The 15,533-nt window shown below is 43.2% G+C and overlaps 1 long non-coding RNA gene across 1 annotated transcript; it reads right to left on the reverse strand.

Moving 5' to 3' along the window:
• Positions 1–11,302: 11,302 nt before the first annotated feature.
• Positions 11,303–13,510, reverse strand: LOC109909532 (uncharacterized). Its single transcript, XR_002257767.2, has 3 exons — positions 13,382–13,510; positions 12,562–12,676; positions 11,303–12,202 (listed from the first exon to the last, which is right to left on the reverse strand). It is a non-coding gene; the product is annotated as an uncharacterized LOC109909532 (long non-coding RNA).
• Between the last annotated feature and the right edge of the window lie 2,023 nt (positions 13,511–15,533).

Here is a 15,533-nt window from a genome sequence, read left to right on the forward strand (position 1 = left end):
GACTTGATGCAGCTCCAGCACACCATGGCTGTGTTCTCCTCCGGTGGCACCATCGCATGAGGAAGCCCTACATGGTGACGACTCTCTCCAGGAAGAGTTTGAAGAAGAGGAAGGTGGCAGAGCAACCCAGCAGGCTGTAGATTACCAGGAGGACTCCTATCTGTGGTGGATTGGGTCGTCATCCTAAAACCTGTCTGAGGGAAAGGGAGAGAGAGAGAGAGTTTAATCTGAGAGAGAAATCTAATTTCAGACATGATCTCTTTTATTGTGTCAGGTCATTTTGGATAAGATTTTGTAACTTAATCTCAGAAATCACACTATTCCAATCCGCCGTGTAGAGGCAATTGTTAAAGTCAGAGGTCAAATAATTCCAGGGCTGTGTGTGATTGTATTTCATCATCAAACATAAAAGTTCATGTGTAAAACTATGTTGAACATGGTACTAATGTCTTTGCCTACAAGCATCATCTGTCACACTACGAAATGAGCACATACTGGTAGTAAATATGCAGGCTGTTGAAAAAGGAAATGGATCCACAGTCGATTGTGTCAACCGCTCCCACCGTTTCTGTGTTTATAAAGTGGACACTAATAAGACAGTGGTAGAATGTGGCTGTAAAATGATGACTGCACCTCCAACTTAGGTTGGTAAATAGTCTCTCCTCTTTCATATTTCTTTGTGGTTTCTACTGTATATGAAATGTTACCTATATTATTAGCTGTTGGGGTTTTTCCATTTTTAGACCTCTTATGTCATGCACATTCCCCACAGAAGAGACCCTGTAGTTATTACAGTAGACATGGTAACACTGTTTGACAAATATGAAATCAGTGTAGATGAACACTGCTGAGTTTTTCACGCTCAAAAAAGTCTGGCTGCACAGCCGATTGGCAAACATACTGTGAATTGAGAAGTCATGTGAATAAACTGAACAGAAAGAAGAATAAATTGTACTATGAAACAAAGAAATGGAATAACGAATTGTCACACCCTGATCTGTTTCACCGGTCTTTGTGCTTGTCTCCACCCCCTCCAGGTGTTGCCCATCTGCCCCATTATCCCCTGTGTATATATACCCGTGTTCTCTGTTTGTCTGTTGCCAGTTCGTCTTGTCTCGGCATGCCTACCAGCGGTTTTTCCCGAACTCCTTTTTTCGCTCTAGTCCCTGTTTTCCCGGTTTTGACCATTCTGCCCGCCACGCCTGGTGGAAAGCAAAAGCCATTCTGATACACAAGAATAGCAAAGCACCCTTTATTGGCATAAACAGCCGACCAATCAGCCTGTTACCAACCCTATCCGATCAGATACAATGCTTTTTCACAGTAAGCAAATTGACAACACATTTTCAGCATGTTTATACAGAAGGGCATTCAACATGTACAGCACTTACAAATGACTGATTGGCTGAGATAAATTGCCAATACAAATATTGTGGCTGTTTTGTTAGACTTCAGTGCAGCTTTTGACATCAATTATAATCTGCTGCTGGAAAAAAAACTTGCATTATGGCTTTACATCTATATTGTGGATCGAGAGTTACCTGTCTAACAGAACAGAGGGTGTTCTTTCATGGAAGCCTCTCCAGCATAATCCAGGTAGAGTCAGGCATTCCCCAGGGTAGCTGTCTAGGCACTTTACTAATGACCTGCCACTGGCTCTGAGTAAAGCCTGAAAAACTTACTGCAATCCTTTAACCTTTTCACATGAGTTTCAAATACCTCTTCCGGTTGCCCCAGTGTGAGTTTTTTTATGCACATGGATGTCAGAATGCACAGACTTTTTTCCAAAATGTGATTGTGTACATAATAGGACAGTTAACCCACGCTGCCATCAAACCAAGGCACGCTGCCTACTAATTATCGTTAGGCTGTTTCTACCTGTCAATTTCAAATTGAGGGGGGGGGGGTTCTGAGGTACCGGAATTCAGAGCCCATCTCCATCTGCTCTAGCCACGGTGCAGGTGTAGCCATGGGCTCCGGATTCCACGCAGGTCTTCGTTGGGACCGCAGGAGGTTGTCCAAACGAAACGCCATGCTGATGAGCTGGTCGAGTGGCAGGTTACATCACGGCAGGCTAACTCCATATGTACCTCCTCCCGCTGTGGAACATGGTGGCCAGAGCCGACTTGTTCCATCTGGTGGAGGCCGTGATGGTCCAGAACTCCAGAGTGAACTCCGAGGCGGTCCTATCATCTTGGTGGAGTAGGCACTCAACCCCCCCCCCCCCCCCCCCCCCCCCTCGGCCCTCCACAGGATCTTCAAACACCGATCGGAAGAGGGTGAAGCGCTCGTAAGGACTCAACCTTGGGTCTGCCCGTATCCCAGACCAGTCTATGGCCCGTCAGGTCAGTGCCGAGATGACGGTGGCAATACTGTCTCTCCCGGAGACAGCCTTGGCGTAGTGAGCGAGGTACAGGTTGCATTGCGGAAGGAATCCCTTGCATCTCGCTGGCTCGCCGTCAAAACGCTCCGGGAGGGACAGGGGGATTCCTCAGACCGGCTCAGATGGGATGGAGACAAGTACTGGTGTGGAGATTGGAGGGAATGCACATTCCCCTCCAAACACAGGATGGTTGCCAGCACGCTGCTGCCGAGTCTGGAGAGAGAGAGTCCTCTTGATTCTGTCTCTACGATGTTCGACAGCTCAGTCCTTCCTGCTGTCTCCATATAGTGGGTTGGTTATTCTGTCACGTTGTCTAATGATTGGAGACAGGCGCAGGAATACGTAATAGGGTTTTTTATTTACTCCACCCAAACAAAAGAACGAGGTGTAAACCTCTAAATGATACACAAGACGAGACCCGTAAAACAAGTGCACAATAACACGTAGCATCGAAGCTGATTCAACAGCACAGGTACTCACAGGATCCACAGACATGGTAATAATAACCGACAAGGACAATGGGGAACAGTGGGCACATATATACACATACTAATCAGGGGGAATGGGAACCAGGTGTGGGATGAGACAAGACAGTGCGGGGTTGGTGGTAATGAATCCAGTTCAGTGACACCTAGAAGGCCGTGACGTAAACCTTCGGAGCTGGTGAATGGAAGGAGAAGCAGTACTGGGGGGGATCCGTGACATCAGTAAAACGTACACACTAATGCAGATAACAGATTATGGACAATTCCCCCAGCATATAAATCCTCCAGTTCCACAAGATCAACAAAAATGTTTGCTGGTACATCCATATCTGCCAGCTGACGTATACAATCAAGGCACTCTTTTTATTCAAACTAGTAGCCTCATTGAGCATTAGGCTGATTTTGGGAGAGCAGTGTACTATTCTTTCAAATAGTTTGCTTAATTTCAGATTTAATATGTTGCTGTGATGGAGCAAGCAACATTGGAATGGAGAATTCTCCCCATGTCAAGTCCATTTAACTCCTGACAGTCAATTTCTTGCTCAAAACCGTGAGTGGATCCGTGGCGTTTAGCCTCCTTGTAAGCGGTTTGGAAGACTCTGTAATGTCTGTTTTTATTTTGAGTGTTAACTACAACCTGTGTTAAGGTGTCCTCTTTAGCCTTGTCTACAATGCTTGCTGCCGCTAAATAGGCCTTGGTTTGGGAATGTTCAAAAACCTTTTTTTCTGAGGGCTCTTTTTTACGTCGGAGGCAGCGGATGTTACTGTAAATTTCACCCACTCTTTTACTCGTTTCATCCCTCCAGTCTTTTCCGGGCCCAAACTCCCTACCTTCTTCCAGGTTTATATAGCACTGCTTTGAATTTTGCTTGACAAGCCAGGTGTTCTAAGTTTGCTTGGCTTTGAGCTGAGCCTCCGTCCAAATTGCACCGTGCTCCCCGTCCGCCTCTCCCGCCGATTCTGACTCGCTAGTTGGCCTACTAGCTAGTGGATTAGCAGCATTGCTAACTAAGGCATCGCCATCAGGAGCAGTTTGCTTCTCACTCCTCTTATCTGGCAGTGACAGTTCTCTGGCTCATTTAGGGTTCAATTCATTATAATTTTCAGGATTTTTGGATTTCAAACTTCATTCATTTTTTATTTGATTTTGGCTTTCCCTCAGTTTCAAAGTCAGACGACTAGCCAAGGCTACGTGATGTGATTACGTAGGGATCTCTTCATTAGCACTTCCAAGAGCTGTTTCAAGATTAGTTACTTACCTCGCCAGCCTGCCCATGGCCTATACGTAAAAATAAGAGAGCAGGTCTAACATCAGTGATGAAGGATTAGGATGATTGCACAGAAGGACCACCACACTTTTACATGATGGCTTTTCTGGGAGGCGGGAGAAATAACTCGGAGGCAACTTGATTTAACTCTGATCTCTTAAAATAAAATAGAGTGCAAACAATGAACAAACTGTATAAATAATGCTGCGTGAGTTACTGGAGTCAGACAAATAGGTGCCGGAACAAACAAAGAGGGCTCAAATTAAACACAGCAACGTTCCTATCGTAGTAAGTGCCTTATTTCATTATTATAGTTTCTGTATATCGTGTTGTCATTTCTACTGTAAGACACCGTATGAAGCACAATATATTTACTGTTTATTCACATTTTCAAGTACCGGTGACAAATCATGCATTCTGATTCTTGCATAGATTGTAATGGACGCATATACTACATAACCAAAGTATTCCAAAATCATGGGAAGTAATAAGGAGTTGGACCCTTCTTTGCTGCTATAAACAGCCTCCACTCTTCTGGGAAGCCTTTCCACTAGATGTTGGAACATTGCTGCGGGGACTGATGTTGGGCGATTAGGCCTGGCTCGCAGCCAGCGTTCCAATTAATTCCAAACATATTGAGGTTGAGGTTAGGGCGGCCAGTCAAGTTCTTCCACACCGATCTCGACAAACCATTTCTGTATAGAGCTCTCTTTGTACACGGGGCATTGAAAAGGGCCTTCCCTAAACTGAAGCCACAAAGTTGGAAGCACAGAGTCTTCTAGAAGATTTCCCTTCACTGGAACTAAGAGGCCGAGCCCGAACAATGAAAAACAGCCCCAGACCATTATGCCACCAAACTTTAGTTGGCACCCTGCATTGCGGCAGGTAGTGTTCTCCTGGCATCGGCCAAACCCAGATTAGTCCGTAAGACTGACAGATGGTGAAGCGTGATTCATCAATCCAGACAAAGCGTTTCCACTGCTCCAGAGTCCAATGGCGGCAAGCTTTGCACCACTCCAGCCGACACTTGGCATTGCGCATGGTAATCTTAGGCTTGTGTGCGGTTGCTTAGCCATGGAAACCCATTTCATGAAGCCCCCGACGAACAGTTATTGTGCTGACTTTGCTTCCAAAGGCAGTTTGGAACTCGGTAGTGAGTGTTGCAACCGAGGACAGATTTAATGCGCTACGTGCTTCAGCACTCAGCAGTCCAGTTCTGTGAGATTGTGTGGCCTACCACTTTGCGGCTGAGCCGTTGGTGCTCCTAGACGTTTCCACTTCACAACAACAGCATTTACAGTTGACCTGGGAAGCTCTAGCAGAGCAGACATTTGATTGACTTGTTGGAAAGGTGGTATCATATGAGGGTGCCACGTTGAAAGTCACTGAGCTCTTCAGTAAGGCCATTCTGCCAATGTTTGTCTATGGAGATTGCATTGCTGCGTGCTTGATTTTATACACCTGTCAGCAAAGCGTATGGCTGAAATAGCCAAATCTATTAATATGAAGGGGTGTCCACATGCTTTTTGTAATTATAGAAAGTGTTTCTCAATTATGTAGGTCACTGGTGAGCTCACCGGTGATGTGATGAATTGTAAATAGTAATTGCTATTCGCTAATTCATATTATGGCCTGTCAGCCAAGAGTTAGCTAAAAAATGAAATATGACCGCTTGTGTTAGGTCACTTTCCTCAGCACTACGACTAATGTAGCCTAAATTTTCCAGTTTGGATGGGTATTGTGTTATGCTGCTACTTCTGTTAATGTTGCATCCAAAAATAAACTGGTCACATTGAGGACATAACGCTGTAAAGACTGTTTGTGCAAAATGTTCAATGAAAAAACTGTGGCCCAGCTCAAACGCTGATTTAAGGACACACTCATAACTTAAATGATACAATTCATGTATCTTGAATTATTCAATTCACGTTCCACATTTGAACTGATTGTTTGAACTGAATGTTTTGCAACTGTTTGTACTAATGATTACACCCCAGATCAGCTAAATGGAGGTAAGAGTGTGCAGTATTGTGCGGTATTGAATGTGTCACTGTCGGTCACCTTCATTACTCCAATTTGTCTCTCGAACCTGTGGCCCTACACTATACACTTTCATTTGTCTTCCCAACCTCATGGTGGATATTGGCTATGGTGACAGTGGCGGAACTAGAGTATTATACATGGGGTGGCCAGGGTGTGGCCAAGGCTACTTTTCTGCCATGGTCCATAGGCATCTAAGGAGCATGAATGAATCCTATGATTGCTGATTAGAGGTAGAAGTGATAATTCACTTAACCTGGAGTTCTTCAATGTGGCAGATAGTGTGGTCCAAAAGGGTCACTTCACTAGAATTCTTTAACATACTATGAATAGTTAGTGTCTCTACATCGGCAGCTCAATTTCTCTCTCACACACACACAGTACTGTACTCACATACTGGAGAGACTTGGGTCACTCTGTTTTCATGAATATATAATCTGGGTCTATAAGTGTTGAACATCCAAAATATTTTCAGAAAATAAAGCTCAAGCGCCAAGGAGATAAGATAGCATGTGTGTGTTACATAAATTGCATAGTTCATTTACCAAAAGGTACATTTACAAAAAAAAACTGCAATTTGACATACTAGGTATCAAGCAGAAATGGACCTGAATTTTTTAAAATAATTTTGGTGCCCATCAATATCACAAACTTACAGTATCATATTTATGCTCATATATATATATACAATGTTAAACCTCTGCAGGATCGGTGTCCCGTCCACGGGACGGTTGAGCTAACGTAGGCTAATGCAATTAGCATGAGGTTGAAAGTAACAAGACCATTTCCCAGGAAAGATATCTGATATTGGCAGAAAGCTTAAATTCTTCTTAATCTAACTGCACTGTACAATTTGCAGTAGCTATTAAAGTGAATTAACAACATGCTATTGTTTGAGGAGAGTGCAGAGTTTTGAACTTGAAAAGATATTAATAAACAAATTAGGCACATTTGGGCAGTCTCTGTAAGGTTCTGCTTTTCATTTGTTAGTCAAACTTGTGTTCTTTTTCTTTGTGTTCTTGAACGTAGCCCTGTCTTTCATTTTTGTTCATTGATTTCACCTGTGTTCGTTTTTCACCTGGTTTCATCAGCTCCCTATTTAGTTCAGTTCTTTATGGCTATGTTTTTGACTGCCTGCCTGTGATTTACCATTGCCTGCCTGTGACCACGATTCCTGCCTTCTGCGAAGGCTTAACCTCTTATGGCTGCATCCCTTGTTCTCAATTTCCGCCTGAAGACATGACCTATAACTACACTGCTCAAAAAAATAAAGAGAACACTAAAATAACACATCCTAGATCTGAATGAATGAAATATTCTTATTAAATACTTTTTTTCTTTACATAGAGTGGGGCAAACAAGTATTTAGTCAGCCACCAATTGTGAAAGTTCTCCCACTTAAAAAGATGAGAGAGGCCTGTAATTTTCATCATAGGTACACTTCAACTATGACAGACAAAATTAGGGGAAAAATTCAGAGAATCACATTGTAGGATTTTTAATGAATTGATTTGCAAATTATGGTGAAAAATAAGTATATGGTCACCTACAAACAAGCAAGATTTCTGGCTCTCACAGACCTGTAACTTCTTCTTTAAGAGGCTCCTCTGTCCTCCACTCATTACCTGTATTAATGGCACCTGTTTGAACTTGTTATCAGTATAAAAGACACCTGTCCACATCCTCAAACAGTCACACTCCTAACTCCACTATGGCCAAGACCAAAGAGCTGTCAAAGGACACCAGAAACGAAATTGTAGACCTGCACCAGGCTGGGAAGACTGAATCTGCAATAGGTAAGCAGCTTGGTTTGAAGAAATCAACTGTGGCAGTAATTATTAGGAAATGGAAGACATACAAGACCACTAATAATCTCCCTCGATCTGGGGCTCCACACAAGATCTCACCCCGTGGGGTCAAAATTATCACAAGAACGGTGAGCAAAAATCCCAGAACCACACAGGGGGATCTAGTGAATGACCTGCAGAGAGCTGGGACCAAAGTAACAAAGCCTACCATCAAGGGCATTGAAGATGAAACGTGGCTGGGTCTTTCAGCATGACAATGATCCCAAACACAGACATATCACCTCTCTTAGGAATGTCTGGTAGCCTAACTGTCTGAATGCCTCTGACTGGAAAAAGGGAAGTGAAGTACAGAATGGGAGGAGACCCTTGGCTGGGAGGAGACCCTTGGCTGCAAAGGTAGACTCCCTGTTGAAACATGAGTCAGTAGTTTGTATAACTTAAGTAGTGGCTGCCCACAGAATTCTCCAACATCTGGCATTCACACATTGCACACACACACTTTGTATCAGCATCCATCCATGTCTCAGACATAAACATACAAAGATGCACACCCAGTCTCAGACAGTGGGAAAACACTTTCCACAGTTATAGTACAAACATGTACATGCACACACTACATTCTGTTGAAGATGAAGTGATCTAATTGTTAGCCTTTAGGCACTCTGAACTGTGCTTGCAGACAGTGATAACCTCACGTCTTTGGGATAAACTGCCTGGCTAGGTTCATCTACCTACAGTTTCCACCCTAAAGAGCAACTCACTTGTGTCCGCTTCAGCAGATTTCATACTGAGGGTACAAGGTCTCTTTTCCACAGCAGCATTTGCCTGGATTGTTGAGATGAACGCGTGACTCACACACCATGTCACTTGATGGCAGATACAGGTGGCCACATGTGTAGCACTGGTGCCCAGCCAGGGGACAATGGGTCTAAAAAAAATGCACAGATACATCCCTGTAGTGTACAGCATTGTCTTCATGGCTTGACCAACAACTACTCAACAGACAGATGGGTGGTTTAGATGTTTGACTCAACTTTGACTGAGATGAGAATTAACCCTAACGTAGTGGAGGATGTTCAATGAACTAGGCTTTAGCTGTAGGCCTTAGGTCTGTGGGTTAACGGACAGGTTGTCTCCAAGCACCCTATTGGACAGCTTCCCGGCACAGCAGATCTTGATGACTGGATTGTAAAACCTGAGACAAAGATTTTTATTTATTTAACCAGGTAGGCAAGTTGAGAACAAGTTCTCATTTACAATTGCGACCTGGCCAAGATAAAGCAAAGCAGTTCGACACATACTCTATGTGTAACTCTGTTGTTGTAAAACAAACATACAGTCAATAATACAGTAGAAAAATAAGTCTACAGTGCCTTGCGAAAGTATTCGGCCCCCTTGAACTTTGCGACCTTTTGCCACATTTCAGGCTTCAAACAAAGATATAAAAATTTATTTTTTTGTGTAGAATCAACAACAAGTGGGACACAATCATGAAGTGGAACGACATTTATTGGATATTTCAAACTTTTTTAACAAATCAAAAACTTTAAAATTGGGCGTGCAAAATTATTCAGCCCCTTTACTTTCAGTGCAGCAAACCCTCTCCAGAAGTTCAGTGAGGATCTCTGAATGATCCAATGTTGACCTAAATGACTAATGATGATAAATACAATCCACCTGTGTGTAATCAAGTCTCCGTATAAATGCACCTGCACTGTGATAGTCTCAGAGGTCCGTTAAAATCCAATCGAGAATCTGTGGAAAGAACTGAAAACTGCTGTTCACAAATGCTCTCCATCCAACCTCAATATAGCAAGTAAAACACTGGAATGGTTGGTTTGCAGTGGAAGAATGTGCAAAGTAGAGATATAAATAATGGGGTGCAAAGGAGCAAAATTAATTAATTAAATACAGTAGGGAAAGAGGTAGTTGTTTGGGCTAAATTATAGCTGGGCTATGTACAGGTGCAGTAATCTGTGAGCTGCTCTGACAGCTGGTACTTAAAGCTAGTGAGGGAGATAAGTGTTTCCAGTTTCAAATACTTTTGTAGTTCGTCCCAGTCATTGGCAGCAGAGAACTGGAGGGAGAGGCGGCCAAAGGAAGAATTGGTTTTGGGGGTGACCAGAGAGATATACCTGCTGGAGCATGTGCTACAGTTGGGTGCTGCTATGGTGACCAGCGAGCTGAGAGAAGGGGGGGACTTTACCTAGCAGGGTCTTGTAGATGACCTGGAGCCAGTGGGTTTGGCGACGAGTATGAAGCGATGGCCAGCCAACGAGAGCGTACAGGTCTCAGTGGTAGGTATTAAATGGGGCTTTGGTGACAAAACGGATGGCACTGTGGTAGACTGTATCCGATTTATTGAGTAGGGTATTGGAGGCAATTTTGTAAATGACATCGCTGAAGTCGAGGATTGGTAGGATGGTCAGTTCTACAAGGGTATGTTTGGCAGCATGAGTGAAGGATGCTTTGTTGCGAAATAGGAAGCCAATTCTAGATTTAACTTTGGATTGGAGATGTTTGATGCGAGTCTGGAAGGAGAGTTTACAGTCTAACCCGACACCTAGGTATCTGTAGTTGTCCACATATTCTAAGTCAGAACCGTCCAGAGTAGTGATGTTGGACAGGCGGGCAGGTGCACGCAGCGATCGGTTGAAGAGCATGCATTTAGTTTTACTTGCATTTAAGAGCAATTGGAGGCCACGGAAGGAGAGTTGTAATGCATTGAAGCTCGCCTGGAGGTTAGTTAACAGTGTCCAAAGAAGGGCCAGAAGTATACAGAATGGTGTCGTCTGCGTAGAGGTGGATCAGAGACTCACCAGCAGCAAGAGCGACATCATTGATGTATACAGAGAGGAGAGTCGGGTCCAAGTATTGAATCATGTGGCACCCTCATAGAGACTGCCAGAGGCCCGGTCAACAGACCCTCCGATTTGACATACTGAACTCTATCAGAGTAGTAGTTGGGGAACCAGGCGAGGCAATCAATTGAGAAACCAAGGATGTCGAGTCTGCCGATGAGGATGTGATGATTGAGAGTCGAAAGCCTTGGCCAGGACAATGAATTCGGCTGCACAGTATTGTTTCTTATCAATGGCAGTTAAGATATCGTTTAGGACCTTGTGCGTGGCTGAGGTGCACCCATGACCAGCTCTGAAACCAGATTACATAGCGAAGAAGGTATGGTGGGATTCGAAATGGTCGGTAATCTGTTTGTTGACTTGGCTTTCGAAGACCTCAGAAAGGCAGGGTAGGAAAGATATAAGTCTGTAGCAGTTTGGGTCAAGAGTGTCCCCCACTTTGAAGAGGGGGATGACGACAGCTGCCTTCCAATCTTTGGGAATCTTAGATGCCACGAAAGAGAGGTTGAACAGGCTAGTAATAGGGGTGTAATAAATAAAGCTAGCTCCGTAATAAAGCTAGAACCATGGTAGTGACCTGGACGGAGGGAGGACAGATGGTGGTGATTAGATCAAGATTGGATTATGATTTGTTTAACTTGGCAGCAAATACTGTACAGACAGTAAAAGCAGCATCCATACAATAGTGCGATGACTGCTGAACAAAACTGGTCGTCTGTTAGAAAATGGACTTTCTTTCAACCAACATATTTGGTACATTACAGCCTTGTAGAGAAATGTTCAAAGGAAAAACGAATTAATTTTGGTTTGATTGACAGGTTGAGACTAACATTGTAGCATTGTTTGTTAATGTTGTGTTCGACCACGTTTCTACAGACTTTAGAGCAACGTGGGAAGCCACTATACAGAGTCAAAACATTAGTAGATTCAAGTGTTTTTCCGAAATTCCTTCCCGTCTGTGTCAGATGTGCCCTCAGACACGGTACATTTTTCTGTATTCCCAAAAATCAGACCTCAGTCAATAATGAACATTTACATGGAACAAACATTAGCGACATTCCTCAAATAGCAAACGAGAATCAACTATTTTCCTCCTAGTGTCAGACACCGAGGTCAAGCACAAGTTGCACAATAGTGCTAGGTAGACAAAATCAACTACCAACCCCCAAACAGGTGTCTGGCCTCCTCCTAGAAATGCCGAAGCAGACACACCGCCTCTCTTAGGAATGCCTGGTAGTCTAACTGTCTGAATGCCTCTGACTGGAAAAAGGGAAGTGAAGTACAGAATGGGAGGAGACCCTTGGCTGGGAAGAGACCCTTGGCTGGGAGGAGTCCCTTGGCTGCAGCGGTAGACGCCCTGTTGAAACATGCGTCAGTAATTTATATAACTTATCAAGCAGTGGCTTCCCACAGAATTCTCCAACATCTGGCATTCACACATTGCACACACACACTTTGTATCAGCATCCATCCATGTCTCAGACATAAACATACAAAGATGCACACCCAGTCTCAGACAGTGGGAAAACACTTTCCACAGTTAGAGTACAAACATGTACATGCACACGCTACATTCTGTTGAAGATGAAGTGATCTAATTGTTAGCCTTTAGGCACTCTGAACTGTGCTTGCAGACAGTGATAACCTCACATCTTTGGGATAAACTGCCTGGCTAGGTTCATCTACCTACAGTTTCCACCCTACAGAGCAACTCACTTGTGGCCACTTCAGCAGATTTCATACTGAGGGTACAAGGTCTCTTTTCCACAGCAGCGTTTGCCTGGATTGTTGAGATGAACGCGTGACTCACACACCATGTCATGGTAGTGACCTGGACAGAGGGAGGACAGATGGTGGTGATTAGATCAAGATTGGATAATGATTTGTTTAACTTGGCAGCAAATACTGTACAGATAGTAAAAGCAGCATCCATACAATAGTGTGATGACTGCTGAACAAAACTGGTCGTCTGTTAGAAAATTGACTTCTCTTTCAACCAACATATTTGGTACATTACAGCCTTGTAGAGAAATGTTCAAAGGAAAAAACAAATTAATTTTAGAGTTTCCCCAACGCCTACATAATTCCAGCAGCTGCCAAGACGTTGTGAAACCATCTGCTAGGTGTAATATCGGCTAACCGATTAGATGCTCAAGAGGGCTACATTAAAGAGGTTCTGGTTGTTGTAGGGCTGTTGCAGTGACTGTGGTAGTCGATTACATTACCGCCACCCCAGATCCAGTCATGACTACATCCCCTTGACCTTTGAGTCACGGTAATCTCCTATTAACTCTGTACGTGAATGGCGCTGATGCATTGGTAGTACCCATCTCACTAACGTCACAACCCGGCTCTCAGATGGTGACAAACAATGGAGTTCACACGTTGGCAGCTGAGTAACAAAAATATTCATTAAACAACTAAGAGTTGTAGTAAAACTACAAAGGAAAACAAACTTATGCAGTGTGAATGTAGGCATGCGAGGGGTGTAATGGAGAAGGTAAAATGTGTTAAAGTGTGCTCATAATCAACTAACCAAAATCAATTAGATCACAAAACAGTACTTGAGGAGAGAGAGCGAGGACTGGGCACCAGGAACTTTTATCTACTAGTTGATCCCAAACCCAGGTGTAACTTGTCCACTTAACGATCCAATCAGCTCCACCTGTTCCCAATCTGCAGATAAAAGCACAAACACAGAGCAAAACAGGTAGGCAGGTATTTTGATTTATTCAGGGCTGTCCAATTGAGACCAGTGTCTCATTTGCAAAAAAATTCCATCAACAACAAAATATAAAAACTACAAGACAGCTATAAATACATTACATCAGGTCAATACAACAAGTTATAATAGTCATTTGAAACAATTGCACACTTCAGTAAACAAATTTAAATTTTTAAGCTGCACTATCGGCACCAGGGAATCTAGGTGTAATTTGTTTTGTAAGGTATTAAAGAACTGTAGTGGGTTGAAACTAAAGATGGATTTACCAGACTTTGTGGAGACAAGCAGGACCTCAAGAATGAACCAACCCTGTGAATGGGTTTGGTATCTCATATTTTCAATTTCACCAGGGAAGTGAGGTATGTTGGAAGCTTGTGGAGCAGGGCTTTGTAAACATGAAGGGACTAATGAAGTGATCTACGGGACTTTAGTCCAGCCGACCTTCTGATGCAGTGATGAGTATTAAAACTGTCACCTGTAATAAAGTGAAGGGCGTTATGGTAGACAGCATCGAATGGTATAAGAGAAGTGGCTGCTGCATTCTGGTAGGAAAGTTGACTGCACAATTTGCTTCTTGCTGTTCATGGAGAGGCAAGATCTATTTCTAAAAAAAGATGCCAACTTTAATTCTTAGTGTTTTAACTCATCCGTAAGTTTTTTAAATGTTAGATCTTTATCAATCCAAATGCAAAGATATTTTTGGCAGGAACCCGCTCGATGAAAGAGCCACCCAATGAGTGAATATGTTGCCCATCAGACATTTTTCTGTGAATTAGAGAACATATGTTTAGTTTTTCCCACATTAAGTACAAGTTATAACTCAACAAGGCTTTCTGTAATACAACAAAATCAGGTTGTATTTTTAACGTACAGTACCAGTCAAACGTTTGGACACTCATGTGTGCTCCCTCTCCGGCCTCTAGGTCACCAGGCTGCTCGTTATGGCGCACACCTTTCACCATTGTTACGGGCGTCATTAGACTCACCTGGACTCCATCACTTCCCTGATTACCTTCCCTATATATGTCACTCCCTTTGGGTCCTTCCCCAGGCATCATTGTTTCTGTTTCTTGTCTGTGTGTTGTTCTTGTTTTGGATTATGGTTTATTTTATTTATGGCTTTTTTTTATGGCTGTTTCAGAGCAGTGGCTTCTTCCTTGCTGAGCGGCCTTTCCGGTTATGGACTCGTTTTACTGTGGATATAGATAGTTTTGTACCTGTTTCCTCCAGCATCTTCACAAGATCATTTGCTGTTGTTCTGGGATTGATTTGTACTTTTCGCACCAAAGTACGTTCATCTCTAGGAGGCAGTACGTGTCTCCTTCCTGAGCAATTGGACGGCTGCGTGGTCCCATGGTGTTTATACTTGCGTACTATTGTTTGTACAGATGAACGTGGTACCTTCAGGCAGTTGGAAATTGCTCCCAAGGATGAACCAGATTTGTGGAGGTCTAAAAAGACAATTCTGAGGTCTTGGCTAATTTCTTTTGATTTTCCCTTGATGTCAAGCAAAGAGGCTCTGAGTTTGACGGTAGGCCTTGAAATACATCCACAGGTACACCTCCAATTGTCTCAAATGATGTCAATTAGCAGAAGCTTCTAAAGCCAAAATAAGCTGTTTAAAGGCACAGTCTACTTAGTGTATGTAAACTTCTGACCCACTGGAATTGTGATACAGTGAAATAATCTGTCTGTAAACAATTCTTGTAGAAATTACTTGTCATGCACAAAGTAGATGTCCTAACCGACTTGCCAAAACTATAGTTTGTTAATAAGAGATGTGTGGAGTGGATGAAAACCAGTTTTAATGACTCCAACCTAAGTGTATGTCAACATCTGACTTCAACTGTATGTCAAGTAGAGGCACTATGGGCTCAAGTATATCTGCCTCACCAGGCACCCATATTGGTATGATGTGTGTATTGACCTCCTAGCTCTAAGGTGTCCTGTCTTGATGACTTAT

This window comes from Oncorhynchus kisutch, linkage group LG18 (genome assembly GCF_002021735.2).
Source record: "Oncorhynchus kisutch isolate 150728-3 linkage group LG18, Okis_V2, whole genome shotgun sequence".
Classification (NCBI taxonomy): domain Eukaryota; kingdom Metazoa; phylum Chordata; class Actinopteri; order Salmoniformes; family Salmonidae; genus Oncorhynchus; species Oncorhynchus kisutch.